Here is an 18,403-nt window from a genome sequence, read left to right as displayed (position 1 = left end):
ACAAAAGATTTTCATTGGACCCGATGCACTAGGTATGACACCTAGATCGGATATGAACTCCTTCATCCAGTCTCCTTCATTTGCTACTTCTGAAGCAGCTATGTACTCCGCTTCACACGTAGATCCCGCCACGACGCTTTGTTTAGAACTGCACCAACTGACAGCTCCACCGTTCAATGTAAACACGTATCCGGTTTGCGATTAGAATCGTCCGGATCAGTGTCAAAGCTTGCATCAACGTAACCATTTACGACTAGCTCTTTGTCACCTCCGTAAACGAGAAACACATCCTTAGTCCTTTTCAGGTATTTCAGGATGTTCTTGACCGCTGTCCAGTGATCCACTCCTGGATTACTTTGGTACCTCCCTGCTAGACTTATAGCAAGGCACACATCAGGTCTGGTACACAGCATTGCATACATGATAGAGCCTATGGCTGAAGCATAGGGAATATCTTTCATCTTCTCTCTATCTTCTGCAGTGGTTGGGCATTGAGTCTTACTCAACTTCACACCTTGTAACACAGGCAAGAACCCTTTCTTTGCTTGATCCATTTTGAACTTCTTCAAAACTTTGTCAAGGTATGTGCTTTGTGAAAGTCCAATTAAGCGTCTTGATCTATCTCTATAGATCTTGATGCCCAATATATAAGCAGCTTCACCGAGGTCCTTCATTGAAAAACTCTTATTCAAGTATCCCTTTATGCTATCCAGAAATTCTATATCATTTCCAATCAGCAATATGTCATCCACATATAATATCAGAAATGCTACAGAGCTCCCACTCACTTTCTTGTAAATACATGCTTCTCCAAAAGTCTGTACAAAACCAAATGCTTTGATCACACTATCAAAGCGTTTATTCCAACTCCGAGAGGCTTGCACCAGTCCATAAATGGATCGCTGGAGCTTGCACACTTTGTTAGCTCCCTTTGGATCGACAAAACCTTCCGGTTGCATCATATACAACTCTTCTTCCAGAAATCCATTCAGGAATGCAGTTTTTACATCCATTTGCCAAATTTCATAATCATAAAATGCGGCAATTGCTAACATGATTCGGACAGACTTAAGCATCGCTACGGGTGAGAAGGTCTCATTGTAGTCAATCCCTTGAACTTGCGAAAACCTTTCGCAACAAGTCGAGCTTTATAGACAGTAACATTACCGTCAGCGTCAGTCTTGTTCTTGAAGATCCATTTATTCTCAATGGCTTGCCGATCATCGGGCAAGTAAACCAAAGTCCACACTTTGTTCTCATACATGGACCCCATCTCAGATTTCATGGCCTCAAGCCATTTTGCGAAATCTGGGCTCACCATCGCTTCTTCATAGTTCGTAGGTTCGTCATGGTCTAGTAACATAACCTCCAGAACAGGATTACCGTACCACTGTGGTGCGGATCTTACTCTGTTTGACCTACAAGGTTCAGTAACAACTTGATCTAAAGTTTCATGATCATCATCATTAACTTCCTCACTAATTGGTATAGACGTCACAGGAACCGGTTTCTGTGATGAACTACTTTCCAATAAGGGAGCAGGTACGGTTACCTCATCAAGTTCTACTTTCCTCCCACTCACTTCTTTCGAGAGAAACTCCTTCTCTAGAAAGGATCCATTCTTAGCAACGAATGTTTTGCCTTCGGATATGTGATAGAAGGTGTACCCAACAGTCTCCTTTGGGTATCCTATGAAGACACATTTCTCTGATTTGGGTTCGAGCTTATCAGGTTGAAGCTTTTTCACATAAGCATCGCAGCCCCAAACTTTAAGAAACGACAACTTTGGTTTCTTGCCAAACCACAGTTCATAAGGCGTCGTCTCAATGGATTTCGATGGTGCCCTATTTAACGTGAATGCAGCCGTCTCTAAAGCATAACCCCAAAATGATAGTGGTAAATCAGTAAGAGACATCATAGATCGCACTATATCTAGTAAAGTACGATTACGACGTTCGGACACACCATTACGCTGTGGTGTTCCGGGTGGCGTGAGTTGCGAAACTATCCCGCATTGTTTCAAATGTAGACCAAACTCGTAACTCAAATATTCTCCTCCACGATCAGATCGTAGAAACTTTATTTTCTTGTTACGATGATTTTCAACTCTGAAATTCTTTGAACTTTTCAAATAAGTAGATATACCCATATCTACTTAAATCATCTGTGAAGGCGAGAAAATAACGATATCCGCCGCGAGCCTCAACATTCATCGGACCACATACATCTGTATGTATGATTTCCAACAAATCTGTTGCTCGCTCCATAGTTTCGGAGAACGGCGTTTTAGTCATCTTGCCCATGAGGCATGGTTCGCAAGTACCAAGTGATTCATAATCAAGTGATCCCAAAAGTCCATCAGTATGGAGTTTCTTCATGCACTTTACACCAATATGACCCAAACGGCAGTGCCACAAATAAGTTGCACTATCATTATCAACTCTGCATCTCTTGGTTTCAACATTATGAATATGTGTATCACTACTATCGAGATTCATCAAAAATAGACCACTCTTCAAGGGTGCATGACCATAAAAGATATTACTCATACAAATAGAACAACCATTATTCTCTGATTTAAATGAATAACCGTCTCGCATCAAACAAGATCCAGATATAATGTTCATGCTCAACGCTGGCACCAAATAACAATTATTTAGGTCTAATACTAATCCCGAAGGTAGATGTAGAGGTAGCGTGCCGACGGCGATCACATCGACTTTGGAACCGTTTCCCACGCGCATCGTCACCTCGTCCTTGGCCAGTGTTCGCTTAATCTGTAGTCCCTGTTTTGAGTTGCAAATATTAGCAACAGAACCAGTATCAAATACCCAGGTGCTACTGCGAGCTCTGGTAAGGTACACATCAATAACATGTATATCACATATACCTTTGTTCACCTTGCCATCCTTCTTATCCGCCAAATACTTGGGGCAGTTCCGCTTCCAGTGACCAGTCTGCTTGCAGTAGAAGCACTCAGTCTCAGGCTTAGGTCCAGACTTGGGTTTCTTCTCTTGAGCAGCAACTTGCTTGCTGTTCTTCTTGAAGTTCCCCTTCTTCTTCCCTTTGCCCTTTTTCTTGAAACTGGTGGTCTTATTAACCATCAACACTTGATGCTCCTTCTTGATTTCTACCTCCGCAGCTTTTAGCATTGCGAAGAGCTCGGGAATCGTCTTATCCATCCCTTGCATGTTATAGTTCATCACGAAGCTCTTGTAGCTTGGTGGCAGTGATTGAAGAATTTTGTCAATGACGCTATCATCCGGAAGATTAACTCCCAGTTGAATCAAGTGATTATTATACCCAGACATTTTGAGTATATGCTCACTAACAGAACTATTCTCCTCCATCTTACAGATGTAGAACTTATTGGAGACTTCATATCTCTCAATCTGGGCATTTGCTTGAAATATTAACTTCAACTCCTGGAACATCTCATATGCTCCATGACGTTCAAAACGTCGTTGAAGACCCGGTTCTAAGCCGTAAAGCACGGCACACTGAACTATCGAGTAGTCATCAGCTTTGCTCTGCCAGACGTTCATAACATCTGGTGTTGCTCCTATAGTAGGTTTGGCACCTAGCGGTGCTTCCAGGACGTAATTCTTCTGTGCAGCAATGAGGATAATCCTCAAGTTACGGACCCAGTTCGTGTAATTGCTACCATCATCTTTCAACTTTGCTTTCTCAAGGAACACATTAAAATTCAACGGAACAACAGCACGGGCCATCTATCTACAATCAACATAGACAAGCAAGATACTATCAGGTATTAAGTTCATGATAAATTTAAGTTCAATTAATCATATTACTTAAGAACTCCCACTTAGATAGACATCCCTCTAATCCTCTAAGAGATCACATGATCCAAATCAACTAAACCATAACCGATCATCACGTGAAATGGAGTAGCTTTCAATGGTGAACATCACTATGTTGATCATATCTACGATATGATTCACGCTCGACCTTTCGGTATCAGTGTTCCGAGGCCATATCTGCATATGCTAGGCTCGTCAAGTTTAACCTGAGTATTCTGCGTGTGCAAAACTGGCTTGCACCCGTTGTAGATGGACGTAGAGCTTATCACACCCGATCATCACGTGGTGTCTAGGCACGACGAACTTTGGCAACGGTGCATACTCAGGGAGAACACTTTTATCTTGAAATTTAGTGAGAGATCATCTTATAATGCTACCGTCAATCAAAGAAAGATAAGATGCATAAAAGATAAACATCACATGCAATCAATATAAGTGATATGATATGGCCATCATCATCTTGTGCTTGTGATCTCCATCTCCGAAGCACCGTCCTGATCACCATCGTCACCGGTGCGACACCTTGATCTCCATCGTAGCATCGTTGTTGTCTCGCCAATCTTATGCTTCTACGACTATCGCTACCGCTTAGTGATAAAGTAAAGCATTACAGGGCGATTGCATTGCATACAATAAAGCGACAACCATATGGCTCCTGCGAGTTGCCGATAACTCGGTTACAAAACATGATCATCTCATACAATAAAATATAGCATCATGCCTTGACCATATCACATCACAACATGCCCTGCAAAAACAAGTTAGACGTCCTCTACTTTGTTGTTGCAAATTTTACGTGGCTGCTATGGGCTTAGCAAGAACTGTTCTTACCTACGCATCAAAACCACAACGATAGTTTGTCAAGTTGGTGCTGTTTTAACCTTCGCAAGGACCGGGCGTAGCCACACTCGGTTCAACTAAAGTTGGAGAAATTGACACCCGCCAGCCACCTGTGTGCAAAGCACGTCGGTAGAACCAGTCTCGCGTAAGCGTACGCGTAATGTCGGTCCGGGCCGCTTCATCCAACAATACCGCCGAACCAAAGTATGACATGCTGGTAAGCAGTATGACTTATATCGCCCACAACTCACTTGTGTTCTACTCGTGCATATGACATCTATGCATAAAACCTGGCTCGGATGCCACAGTTGGGGAACATAGTAATTTCAAAAAAAAAATCCTACGCACACGCAAGATCATGGTGATGCATAGCAACGAGAGGGGAGAGTGTTGTCTACGTACCCTCGTAGACCGTAAGCGGAAGCGTTATATCAACGCGGTTGATGTAGTTGTACATCTTCATGATCCGACCAATCCAAGTACCGAAAGCACGGCACCTCCGAGTTCTACACACGTTCAGCTCGATGACGTCCCCGCCTTCTCGATCCAGCAAGAGGGGCGAAGTAGTAGATGAGTTCCGGCAGCACGACGACGTGGTGACGGTGTTGGTGAAGAACAATCTCCGCAGGGCTTCGCCTAAGCACTACGAAAACTATGACGGAGGATAAACTAGAGGGGACGGGGTTGCCGGCACACGGCTTGGTGTTTCTTGATGTGTCTTGGGTGCTAGCCCTACCCCTCTATTTATATGTTGAGCCTTGGGGTCGAAACTTGGAGTAAAAGCCTCCACAAAGTCGGTTTCACCCGAAAGGCAAGAGTCCTTCTCGGACTCCAAGGCCAGACGTCAGGGTTCCCGGCGTCTGGACCCAGACGCTAGGGACCCTGGCGTCTGGCCCCTAGACTCCGCAAAACTTCCTTTTGCGCTTTCCAAAAACCTCGTGGGCTTTCCCCTTTGGCCCAGATAAATTGTTCTCGTGCCCAAACATTTCGGGAAACATCCGGAACCCCTTCCGATGGATTCCGAAACCTTTCCGGAGATCAAACACTACTATCCACATATCAATCTTTACTTCTGGACCATTCCAGAGTTCCTCGTCATATCCGTGATCTCATCCAAAACTCCAAACAACATTCGGTCACCAACATACATAACTTATAGTACTATATCGTCAACGAACGTTAAGCGTGCGGACCTACGGGTTCGAGAACTATGTAGACATGACCGAGACACCTCTCTTGTCAATAACCAATAGCGGGACCTGGATGCCCATATTGGCTCCTACATATTCTACGAAGATCTTCATCAGTCAGACTGCATAACAACATACGTTGTTCCCTTTGTCATTAGTATGTTACTTGCCCGAGATTCGATCGTAGGTATCTCAATACCTAGTTCAATCTCGTTACCGGCAAGTCTCTTTACTCGTTCCGTAATACATCATCCCGCAACTAACTCATTAGTTGCAATGCTTGCAAGGCTTATAGTGATGTGCATTACCGAGTGGGCACAGAGATACCTCTCCGACATTCGGAGTGACAAATCCTAATCTCGAAATACGCCAACCCAACAAGTACCTTTGGAGACACCTGTAGAGCACCTTTATAATCACCCAGTTACGTTGTGACGTTTGGTAGCACACAAAGTGTTCCTCCGGTAAACGGGAGTTGCATAATCTCATAGTCATAGGAACATGTATAAGTCATGAAGAAAGCAATAGCAGAATACTAAACGATCGAGTGCTAAGCTAACGGAATGGGTCAAGTCAATCACATCATTCTCCTAATGATGTGATCCCGTTAATCAAATGACAACTCATGTCAATGGCTAGGAAACATAACCATCTTTGATCAACGAGCTAGTCAAGTAGAGGCATACTAGTGACACTCTGTTTGTCGATGTATTCACACAAGTATTATGTTTCCGGTTAATACAATTCTAGCATGAATAATAAACATTTATCATGATATAAGGAAATAAATAATAACTTTATTATTGCCTCTAGGGCATATTTCCTTCAGATAAGGACTCCCTTCCTTCACCCACGCCTTCTCTTCTTCGTCTGCCCTTCCATTCTCGAGCTCCAGTGCCCAAGTTCTCATCTTTTCCGCCTCAAGCAAGCACTCCACCATGTCCGGGTCTGGAGGGCAAGGCAAGTGGGTGGCCTCCTCCATTAAGGAGAAGGACATCGCCGAGCTTTGGGAGGCCGGGTATCTAGCGAAGGAAATCGCCCACCGCCTTCCGACCAAGGGGCAAGTCGTACCTACACCAAAGCCCAACGAGAGGGTGGTGTTCATCCCTCATTTCGTCCGTGGGTTAGGGTTTCCACTCCACCCTTTCGTCCGTGGACTGATGTTCTATTACGGGCTAGATTTCCACGATCTAGCCCCGAACTCTTTCCTCAACATCTCGGCATTCTTTGTCGTGTGTGAGGCTTTCCTCCGCATCTAGCCCCACTTCGGACTGTGGCTCAAGATCTTCAACGTGAAGCCGAAGGTGGTGGATGGCCAACACGCGGAGTGCGGAGGAGCCATGGTGAGCAAGATGCCCAACGTCACATGGCCCAAAGGCACGTTTGTAGAGACTGTCAAGGAGTGGTAGAAGTTGTGGTTCTACATCACAGAGCCCCGCGACGCCACCTGGGCCGCGGCTCCCGAATTCAAGTCCGGAGCTCCAATGCGGCTTACCTCCTAGATGGAGAAGGGCCCAAATTGGTCTTCGTCGGATGAGCTGATAGCGTTGCAAACGCGCATCCAAAGCATGGTGGACAAAAACATCAAGCTCATCGACGTGATCCAGGTGATGCTAGTTCGCCAGATCCTCCCCTGCCAAAGCCGAACCTCCCCTTTATGGGAATTCGATCCGGAGAAGCACCAAACCTTGGTGAGGCTCTTCGGAACCACTCACGAAGATGCCTGGAAGTTGATCTTCAAGGGCAACGAGAAGCCGCCTGCCACAGACTCGGACCGCGGGCACGATCTTGCCCATCCCGCCAATGCGGTAAGTCCTTCACGTCTCAAGGCATACCCTCTACTTGCTTGTTCAAGGAGGGTAACTTTACCAATTTATTCTTTCAGGTATGGACAGAGAAAGCGGAGCGGATTCAATGTTCAGCTCCGCTGCCCGAAGAACCAGTCATCCCGCTCTTGGCGAAGATGCTGGTCCTGGCGCCCTATCAGCCGCCGGAGAAGAAGGCCAAGAAGAAGGCCAAGGGGGCCAAAAGTGGCCCTCGTCGCAAGGGTGCTTCGGACGTGACATCCGAAGACGACGAGACCCATTCCTCCGTCGCTGAGGATGACGATGACGAGGAGGAGGAAAACAACCCTCCCCCTGATGGGGCAAGGAAGAAGAGGGCGGCCTCCGCGAGTCTGGAGGCGGAGGCGTCAAAGAGGGGAAGGGCTCCCTTGCAGATAACTCCGCATGGGATGTCGACAGCAGTCCGGAGCGACGCCCCCGGAACAAGCCCCTGGCCGCATCGTAAGTGCTGGAAAACTCGTATTCGTCTGTGTATCCTGCCTCTTCGCCTCATGGTATTAACATGTCAAATAACGCTATTGCAGTCCGGCCCACGACAGCTCCCAGCGATCCTCATCAGGAGGTTCGCTGGACTCGAAGGCGATGGCCAGCGAGTCACTGCCGGCCGCTCAATCTCCCAAGGCCAAGGGCGACGCCGAGGTGTTGCCCCAAAGGACCTTCCCCGACCAGGGAGAGGGTCAAGAGGCGCTAGAGGGCACGACCTCAATCGCCGGACACATGGGGGAGCAGACCCCCATGGAGACGGGCGATGGGCGCCATGCTCAGTTCGGCCACCAGCCGAATACGATACTGGAGACCTATACGGCTCCGGAATCTGGCGAGCAACCTCTTTTGAAAGAAGGGGGTGTGCCTATTCCGCCGGTGACCTCTGTCCAACCAGAGGCACCGGATAATCTGTTGGAAGCGCTACGAGGCGCTTCCATCGTGGATGAACAGCGTATCCTTATGGGTACGGTGATTGAGAGGGTTCAGTCTATCAAGAGCAGACTAACTGAAGCCTGCAGTAGCCTGCTGACCGGCTTTGAGGTAAGCGAGGCAAGAGAAAAAATCCCAATACAGACAGTAGCCCCTGAGACGGTGTCCGGTGTTTGGAAAGAAAAAGCCGGACAGAGGATCAATTAATTTTCGCAGGAAGCTAACTAAATGTGTCTTATATGAATGAGCAGGCGTCGTTGCTGGCCGCGACCTCACACACTGCCGAAGTCTCCGGACTAAAGTAGAGACTGGAGCGGGCCGAGGAAGAGCTCGGCTAAGCGAGGAAGCAGCTAGAAGACCAGCAAGGTATGCAATGACTCGCTATATAATCGGAAAGAATAAATGATGTGTATTGACCGTAGTGTCATGATATGTGTAGGAGCGACGACCGAGGTCGAGGCCCTTAAAAAGGCCCTGGTCGAAGCCGAGGAGAAAGCTGCCAAGGAGCAAGCCACCCGCAAGAAGCTCAAGGCCAGGCTTAACGAGGTCCAGCAAGAGCTCCAGGACGCTGTGAAAAAGTGCGATGCCTTGGAGTGCGATGTTTTGGCTCGAGAGACCGAACTCGCCAAAGCGCGGAAGAGGCCCGGGTTGAAGCCGAGGGCGCCCGCCAGGAGATCCAGGAGGCCAAGAAGATCGCGGCGGGTAAGGCGTTTAGTATGCAAAGCAAGTATGTGAAGAAGAAGTATTTCTTACTAACCCGGATTCGGAGTTCTCCAGGGGCGTTTGCGATCTGCCGCGCAGTGTGTCTGACGCTGCGGAGTTCTTCCGAGCCGAAGAAGGGAGCTCAACGGAGAAGCTGTTCTGGTCGCAATATCTTGCGTCAGAACATACAGTGCCCTTTAGCGATCAGCTAAAACAGCTGGTCGAGCTAGCCATGAAGGATTTGATAATCCGGCTGTGGCCTGCCGAAGCTATACCCAGCAGCTACTTCGGGCTCGTGAAGCGGCTGGTAAGCGCCTCCTCGGCTGGCCGTCGTCAAGCGGTCGGCCTGCATCGAGGGCGCGCGCATGGCCTTCGCCCGCGTCAAGGTATGGTGGGCGAAGATGGATGCCGTCAAGCTTGTGACCGAGGGGCCACCCGAAGGCAAGGAGCACCGCACGCCCGAGCGGTATTTTGAAGACGTCCTGGAGGGGTCTCGCATTGTGGCGACGCAATGTGCGCAGGACATTATCTTTGAATGAATTCATTCATGTTTGTCTCTGCCTTGTATGATGAGAACAAGGTTGTTATGTAATAATATTTGTTATGTTGTTTAAAAAAAATTACCTCCTGTGCGGCCGTGTTTTGTAAAATCTGAGAGTTGGCCAGTCGTCGGCTTCTGCCCCCACGTAGGTAGTACGGGGGTGTTCGGGATGTAATCTAAACACTCTTGATCCAATTGTTTGGTCCTTGAAGGAGGTGTTTAGCGCAACGAACCAGGCAATCAGACAATGCGGCTTTAGCACCCTCACTTAGCCATAGGAGTTTGACAGTAAAAATTTAGGCGCAGCCCCTGGTATCCGAACTGGGAAGCTGTAAACACCTGATCGGGCAAGTACCAATCCTTCGTGTAATGCGGAAAAAATCTCTAAGGATTTGAGACCTCCGAAGAGTTGACCGGCTCTCGCCACATCATGACAGTCAGTTTTTGGCTTTCTCTACTGAGGTGCTCATCCGGGTAAACCAGGGCACAATCGCAGTAGTTCTCCCTTTACTACCTTAGCCGATATAGCAAAACGTAAGGTAGCAAGCACAGGAGCCGGGCAAACCAACTATTGACCAAAGACATGATTCGGTGCCAATGCATATAGTGCTAAATTCGGGGTGCCGAACTGTACTGTAAAAAGTGTTCGGACTTTGTTGCCGTAGTGCGGGGCGCTATGAAGCCCCTGGCAAATTGAAACGTACCACAGTGTACGGGTGCTATATGATAAGGTTATTAATAGAAAAAAGAAAACAGAAAATGAGCAAAGGTAATGAGCACAGGCCCTAAAATTTGGGCCGCAAACTGTTTCCATTATAATTTGATTAATACGTCAAAGCGTATTGATACAAATAGTGCGATAAGCAACATGTTATTTAACATGCCACAACCAAGGGAGAGCTGCGTGTGGGTCCTGAAAACAGGTAGAGTGATCGTTAAAGAAACCACCTAGAAATTCCCATGTACGTCTGTGCTTCTTGCCATCTTGGTGTATTGATCCTTCGAAAGGACCGCCGGTCAGGCCGTCAGAGGAGGCCTGTGGAAAAGAAACCTAAAAAGGAGAAAAAGGGAACAATGAAAGTATATGTGTCCAGGAGCGGTCGAGCCGTATTGTGGATCACAAGGTAGGTATGCCTCCGTCTATGCCCATGGTATTTTGAGTGCATAGTTATGTACGCGCGGTGCGAATGCCGCCACTTTATCGGGACTGGGACGGAGGCCAAATTGTTAATCGAGCTCTCGACGAGCCGAGCTATCCTGCTGCAGAATAGTCCGGACTCTCTTGACAGTGTCCGGGAGTTCGGCCGCTGAATTGAGGTTCTGCTTGAGAAGGTCGCTCTGTACTTCTGCTGCTAAGGCAGCGGTGTGCTCCTCAGTACGGAGGGAGCGTTCCGTATTTCCATTAACTGTTATGACGCCGCGCGGTCCGGGCATCTTGAGCTTGAGATAAGCATAATGTGGCACCGCATTAAATCGAGCAAATGCCGTTCGTCCCAGCAGTGCGTGATAGCCGCTGCGAAAGGGGACGATATCGAAGATTAACTCTTCACTTCGGAAGTTATCCGGAGATCCGAAGACAACCTCGAGTGTGATTGAGCCCGTACAGCGGGCCTCTACACCTGGTATGACTCCTTTAAAGGTAGTCTTTGTGGGTTTGATCCGTGATGGGTTAATGCCCATTTTGCGCACTGTATCCTGATAGAGCAGACTGAGGCTGCTGCCACCGTCCATGAGGACTCGCGTCAGGTGGAATCCATCAATGATTGGGTCGAGGACCAGTGCGGCTGAACCGCCATGGCGGATACTGGTCGGATGATCCCGACGATCAAAAGTGATCGGGCATGACGACCATGGATTGAATTTTGGGGCGACTGGCTCTATCGCATAGACGTCCTTGAGCGCGCGCTTGCGCTCCCTCTTGGGCATGTGTGTAGCATATATCATGTTCACCGTTTTGACCTAAGGGGGAAACTTCTTTTGTCCCCCTGTGTTCGGTTGCCGGGGCTCCTCGTCATCGTCCTCGCTTTGCGATCCCTTTTCCTTGTTCTCGGCGTTTAACTTGCCGGCCTGTTTGAAAACCCAACAATCTCTGTTGATATGATTGGCTGGTTTGTTTGGGGTGCCATGGATCTGGCACGGACGGTCGAGTATGCGGTCCAAGCTAGATTGCCCCGAGTTGTTTCTTTTGTATGGCTTCTTCCGCTGACCGGACTTGGAGCCACTGAATCTGGCGTTGACTGTCGTGTCATCGGGTTGTCACCATTGCTTCGGCGTTTGTGTCTGCTGCGTCGAAGCTTGTTGTTGCTATTTTTTACCTCGGAGGTGCCTGTTTTGCTTGCTGTGTTTTTGCTACGAGCGAGCCAACTATCCTCACCCGCGCAAAAGCGGGTCATGAGTGCCGTGAGGGCTGCCATGGACTTCGGCTTTCCTGGCCGAGGTGGCGGGCGAGCCATTCGTCACGGATGCTATGTTTAAAGGCCGCTAGGGCTTCGGCATCCGGACAGTCGACGATCTGGTTCTTTTTGGTTAGGAACCTAGTCCAGAATTTCCTGGCTGACTCTCCAGGCTGTTGAACTATGTGACTTAAGTCATCGGCATCTGGTGGCCGGACATATGTACCTTGGAAATTGTCAAGAAAGGCTTCCTCCAAGTCCTCCCAGCTGCCAATAGAATTTTCTGGCAGACTGTTTAACCAGTGCCGAGCTGGCCCTTTGAGTTTGAGTGGGAGGTATTTGATGGCGTGAAGGTCATCTCCGCGGGCCATATGGATGTGGAGAATAAAATCCTCGATCCAAACCGCGAGATCAGTTGTTCCATCGTATGATTCGATATTTACGGGTTTAAACCCTTCTGGGAATTCATGATCCATTACTTCGTCAGTGAAGCAAAGGGGGTGTGCGGCGCCTCTATATCGGGCCACATCGCGACGTAGCTCCGATGGAGTCCGTCTGCGGTTTTCGGCCTGGGCATGACTAGGCTTGTCACGTCCGAATATATAGCCGTCGTCTCGTGTCGGGGCACGTCCTCGCGATCCGTAGATCGATCTGGTATGCCCTACTCTACTGTCCAGGTCCTGCCGAAGGTCATACGTATAGCCCCGAGCTGTTCTATCTCTGCCTTTACGGCGAGGTGGGGCGGACTGGTGTTCGGCTTGAGTTGCCGCTTTATCCCGACCGCGTGGTGGTCGGTCGGCCGCATTGCACGATGATGGTACGGGCTCCGGTGCCTCATCATCGAACTGAGGTAGCAATTTGCGCTTCGGGTAACTTTTGGTTGGGCGCTTAAGGCCGTATTCTTCGGCTGCTAGGACATCAGCCCATCTGTCGTTGAGCAGATCTTGATCGGCTTGAAGCTGCTGCTGCTTCTTTTTCAGGCTCCTTGCAGTGGCTATTAGCTGGCGCTTGAAGCGCTCCTGCTCGAGAGGTTCCTCAGGAACGATAAAATCCTCGTTGCCGAGGCTCACCTCCTCATCTTCGGAGAGCGGATGATAACTACCGTCCTCCGAGTCTTTGTCTATGGCCTGTTCATCAGGGCTAACTTGCCCATCTTCCCGATTGTCCTATTCGGCAATTTGTTCGGCCGAGTCTTCTATGTCTTCGGCGCCATCCGGAGTGTTATCGTCTCCTGTGCCGGTATTGCTGTCTTTGCCGCGACGCGATTTAGAGCGGTGCCGCTGACGCCGGCGCTTTGGTTGTGTCTTAGGAGGGTCATCCTCAACTGGGTTTTCCTTGTCATCGCCGCTATTATCTTTTGGTGCATCCACCATGTATATGTCATATGAGGAAGTGGCCATCCATCGTCCGGTGAACGGCGGGTTTTGGGCCTCCTCTTCTCTGGCATCGTCGTCCATACCGTCGATGTCTTCGGAGTCATAATCGAGCGTGTCGGTTAGGTCTTCGACAGTGGCTATGAAGTGGGCGGTGGGTGGGAAACGAAATTCTCCATCATTAGCCTCCAGTTCAAACCGGATATAATTCGGCTGAGAGTCCCCCGCTAGGGATAGATTCTTTAATGAGTTCAACACATCGCCTAAAGGCGAGTGCCGGGAGATGTCCGCGGCGCTGAATTCGGCGATCGATGACCGATCCTGCTCGACATACGGGGACGCACATAGTTCGGAACTTATAGCCGGAAACGAGTCCGAGGTTCCGATGACACGGACATCACCCGAGGTTAGGTCTGTGTGCGGCTCCAACGCCGCGGAATCAGCGGCTTCCGTGGCGGGGTTAGGCTTCCCGTCCTCGGATGGCGCGATCTGCTCAGGATCTAAGGCCAGAGCGGTTACATGTGCAATTTCTTGGGTATGGCCCGGTGACAGATTTAAGTCATGTTCATCGTGGTGGTGGGGAGCGACTGCCGTGGTCTCGAATTCGTCGAAGATCAAGTCTCTGTGGATGTCCGCGACGTACTTCAAGCTCCCGAATCTGACCTGACAGCCATGGGCGTAGCTATCGATCTGCTCTAGATGGCCAAGCGAGTTGGCCCGCAGTGCGAAGCCGCCGAACACGAAGATCTGTCCGGGGAGGAAGACCTCTCCTTGGAAAGCATTGTTGTAGATGATTGAAGGAGCCATCAAACCTTTTTGAGGACGGCACAGTGGAACTCTCAATGAAAGCACCAATGTCGGTGTCAAAACCGGCGGATCTCGGGTAGGGGGTCCCGAATTGTGCATCTAAGGTCGATGGTAACAGGAGACAGGGGACACAATGTTTACCCAGGTTCGGGCCCTGTCTATGGAGGTAATACCCTACTTCCTGCTTGATTGATCTTGATGAATATGAGTATTACAAGAGTTGATCTACCACGAGATCATAATGGCTAAAACCCTAGAAGTCTAGCCTGTATGACTGTATATCTTTCCGGACTAAGCCCTCCGGCTTATATAGACACCAGAGGGGACTAGGGTTGTACAAAGTCGGTTACAAAGAAAGGAATCTTCATATTTGGTCGCCAAGCTTGCCTTCCACGCTAAGGAGAGTCCCATCCGGACACGGGAGAGAGTCTTCGGTCTTGTATCTTCACAGCCCATTAGTCCGACCCATGTCCAACAGGCCGGACGTCCGAGGACCCCTTAGTCTAGGACTCCCTCACCCAACCCTACCGAGTTCCTGCAGCTCTACGAGCTGAGCATCGAGGCGACCAGTGGCGACGAGAAGGTCATGGCGAACTGGTTTCCCATGGCCCTCAAAGATGGTGCGCGCTCGTGGCTCCTGAACCTCCCGGTGGGATCGATTTCCTCCTGGGATGAGATGCGAGAACGCTTCATCACCAACTTCTAGGGCACTCGCTGAAGGAAATATGCCCTAGAGGCAATAATAAAGTTATTATTTATTTCCTTATATCATGATAAATGTTTATTATTCATGCTAGAATTGTATTAACCGGAAACATGATACATGTGTGAATACATAGACAAACAGAGTGTCACTAGTATGCCTCTACTTGACTAGCTCGTTGATCAAAGATGGTTACGTTTCCTAGCCATAGACATGAGTTGTCATTTGATTAACGGGATCACATCATTAGGAGAATGATGTGATTGACTTGACCCATTCCGTTAGCTTAGCACTCGATCGTTTAGTATGTTGCTATTGCTTTCTTCATGACTTATACATGTTCCTATGACTATGAGATTATGCAACTCCCGTTTACCGGAGGAACACTTTGTGTGCTACCAAACGTCACAACGTAACTGGGTGATTATAAAGGTGCTCTACAGGTGTCTCCAAAGGTACTTGTTGGGTTGGCGTATTTCGAGATTAGGATTTGTCACTCCGATTGTCGGAGAGGTATCTTTGGGCCCACTCAGTAATACACATCACTATAAGCCTTGCAAGCATTGTGACTAATGAGTTAGTTGCGGGATGATGTATTACGGAACGAGTAAAGAGACTTGCCGGTAACGAGATTGAACTAGGTATCGAGATACCGACGATCGAATCTCGGGCAAGTAACATACCGATGACAAAGGGAACAACGTATGTTGTTATGCGGTCTGACCGATAAAGATCTTCGTAGAATATGTAGGAGCCAATATGGGCATCCAGGTCCCGCTATTGGTTATTGACTGGAGACGTGTCTCGATCATGTCTACATAGTTCTCGAACCCGTAGGGTCCGCACGCTTAACGTTACGATGACAGTTATATTATGAGTTTATATGTTTTGATGTACCGAAGGTTGTTCGGAGTCCCGGATGTGATCACGGACATGACGAGGAGTCTCGAAATGGTCGAGACATAAAGATTGATATATTGGAAGCCTATGTTTGGACATCGGAAGTGTTTCCGGTGAAATCGGGATTTTTCCGGAGTACCGGGAGGTTACCGGAACCCCCCGGTAACTTAATGGGCCTTAGTGGGCCTAGGTGGAAGAGAGGAGAGGAGGCCAGGGCAGGGCCACGCGCCCGCCCCCCCAGTCCGAATAGGACAAGGAGAGGGGGGCGGCGCCCGCCCTTCCTTCCTCCCCTCCACCTTTTCCCCCTTTCTCTCCTAGTCCAACATGGAAAAGGGGGGGAGTCCTACTCCCGGTAGGAGTAGGACTCCTCCTGGCGCGCCTCTCCTCTAGGCCGGCCGAAACCCCCCTTGCTCCTTTATATACGTGGGCAGGGGGGCACCTCTAAACACATAATTGATCATTGATCTCTTAGCCGTGTGCGGTGCCCCCCTCCACCATATTACACCTCGATAATATCGTAGCGGTGCTTAGGCGAAGCCCTGCGTTGGTAGAACATCATCATCGTCACCACGCCGTCGTGCTGACGAAACTCTCCCTCAACACTCGGCTGGATCGGAGTTCGAGGGACGTCATCGAGCTGAACGTGTGCTGAACTCGGAGGTGCCGTGCGTTCGGTACTTGATCGGCCGGATCGTGAAGACGTACGACTACATCAACCGCGTTGTGTTAACGCTTGCGCTTTCGGTCTACGAGGGTATGTAGACAACACTCTCCCCTCTCGTTGCTATGCATCACCATGATCTTGCGTGTGCGTAGGATTTTTTTTGAAATTACTACGTTCCCCAACAGTGGTATCAGAGCCTGGTTTTATGCGTTGATGTTATGTGCACGAGTAGAACACAAGTGAGTTGTGGGCGATATAAGTCATACTGCTTACCTGCATGTCATATTTTGGTTCAGCGGTATTGTGAGATGAAGCGGCCCGGACCGACATTACGCGTACGCTTACGCGAGACTGGTTTCACCGTTGCGAGCACTTGATGCTTAAAGGTGACTGGCGGGTGTCTGTCTCTCTCACTTTAGTTGAACTGAGTATGGCTACGCCCGGTCCTTGCGAAGGTTAAAATAGCACCAACTTGACAAACCATCGTTGTGGTTTTGATGCGTAGGTAAGAACGGTTCTTGCTAAGCCCGTAGCAGCCACGTAAAACTTGCAACAACAAAGTAGAGGACGTCTAACTTTTTTTTGCAGGGCATGTTGTGATGTGATATGGTCAAGACATGATGCTAGATTTTATTGTATGAGATGATCATGTTTTGTAACCGAGTTATCGGCAACTGGCAGGAGCCATATGGTTGTCGCTTTATTGTATGAAATGCAATCGCCATGTAATTGTTTTACTTTATCACTAAGCAGTAGCGATAGTCGTAAAATCAATAGTTGGCGAGACGACAACGATGCTACGATGGAGATCAAGGTGTCGCGCCGGTGACGATGGTGATCATGACGGTGCTTCGGAGATGGAGATCACAAGCACAAGATGATGATGGCCATATCATATCACTTATATTGATTGCATGTGATGTTTATCTTTTATGCATCTTATCTTGCTTTGATTGACGGTAGCATTATAAGATGATCTCTCACTAAATTTCAAGATAAAAGTGTTCTCCCTGAGTATGCACCGTTGCCAAAGTTCGTCGTGCCCAGACACCATGTGATGATCGGGTGTGATAAGCTCTACGTCCATCTACAACGGGTGCAAGCCAGTTTTGCACACGCAGAATACTCAGGTTAAACTTGACGAGCCTAGCATATGCAGATATGGCCTCGGAACACGGAGACCGAAAGGTCGAGCGTGAATCATATAGTAGATATGATAAACATAGTGATGTTCACCATTGAAACTACTCCATCTCACGTGATGATCGGACATGGTTTAGTTGATATGGATCACGTGATCACTTAGAGGATTAGAGGGATGTCTATCTAAGTGGGAGTTCTTAAGTAATATGATTAATTGAACTTAAATTTATCATGAACTTAGTCCTGATAGTATTTTGCAAATTATGTTGTAGATCAATAGCTCACGTTGTTGCTTCCCTGTGTTTATTCTTGATATGTTCCTAGAGAAAAATTATGTTGAAAGATGTTAGTAGCAAAGAAGCGGATTGGATCCATGATCTGAGGATTATCCTCATTGTTGCACAGAAGAATTATGTCCTTGATGCACCGCTAGGTGACAGACCTATTGCAGGAGCATATGCAGACGTTATGAACGTTTGGCTAGCTCAATATGATGACTACTTGATAGTTTAGTGCACCATGCTTAACGGCTTAGAATCGGGACTTCAAAGACATTTTGAACGTCAT

Source organism: Triticum aestivum, chromosome 1D (assembly GCF_018294505.1).
Source record: "Triticum aestivum cultivar Chinese Spring chromosome 1D, IWGSC CS RefSeq v2.1, whole genome shotgun sequence".
Classification (NCBI taxonomy): Eukaryota; Viridiplantae; Streptophyta; class Magnoliopsida; order Poales; family Poaceae; genus Triticum; species Triticum aestivum.
The sequence above is the reverse complement of the archived record's forward strand: the minus strand, read 5'-3'. Positions refer to the sequence as shown.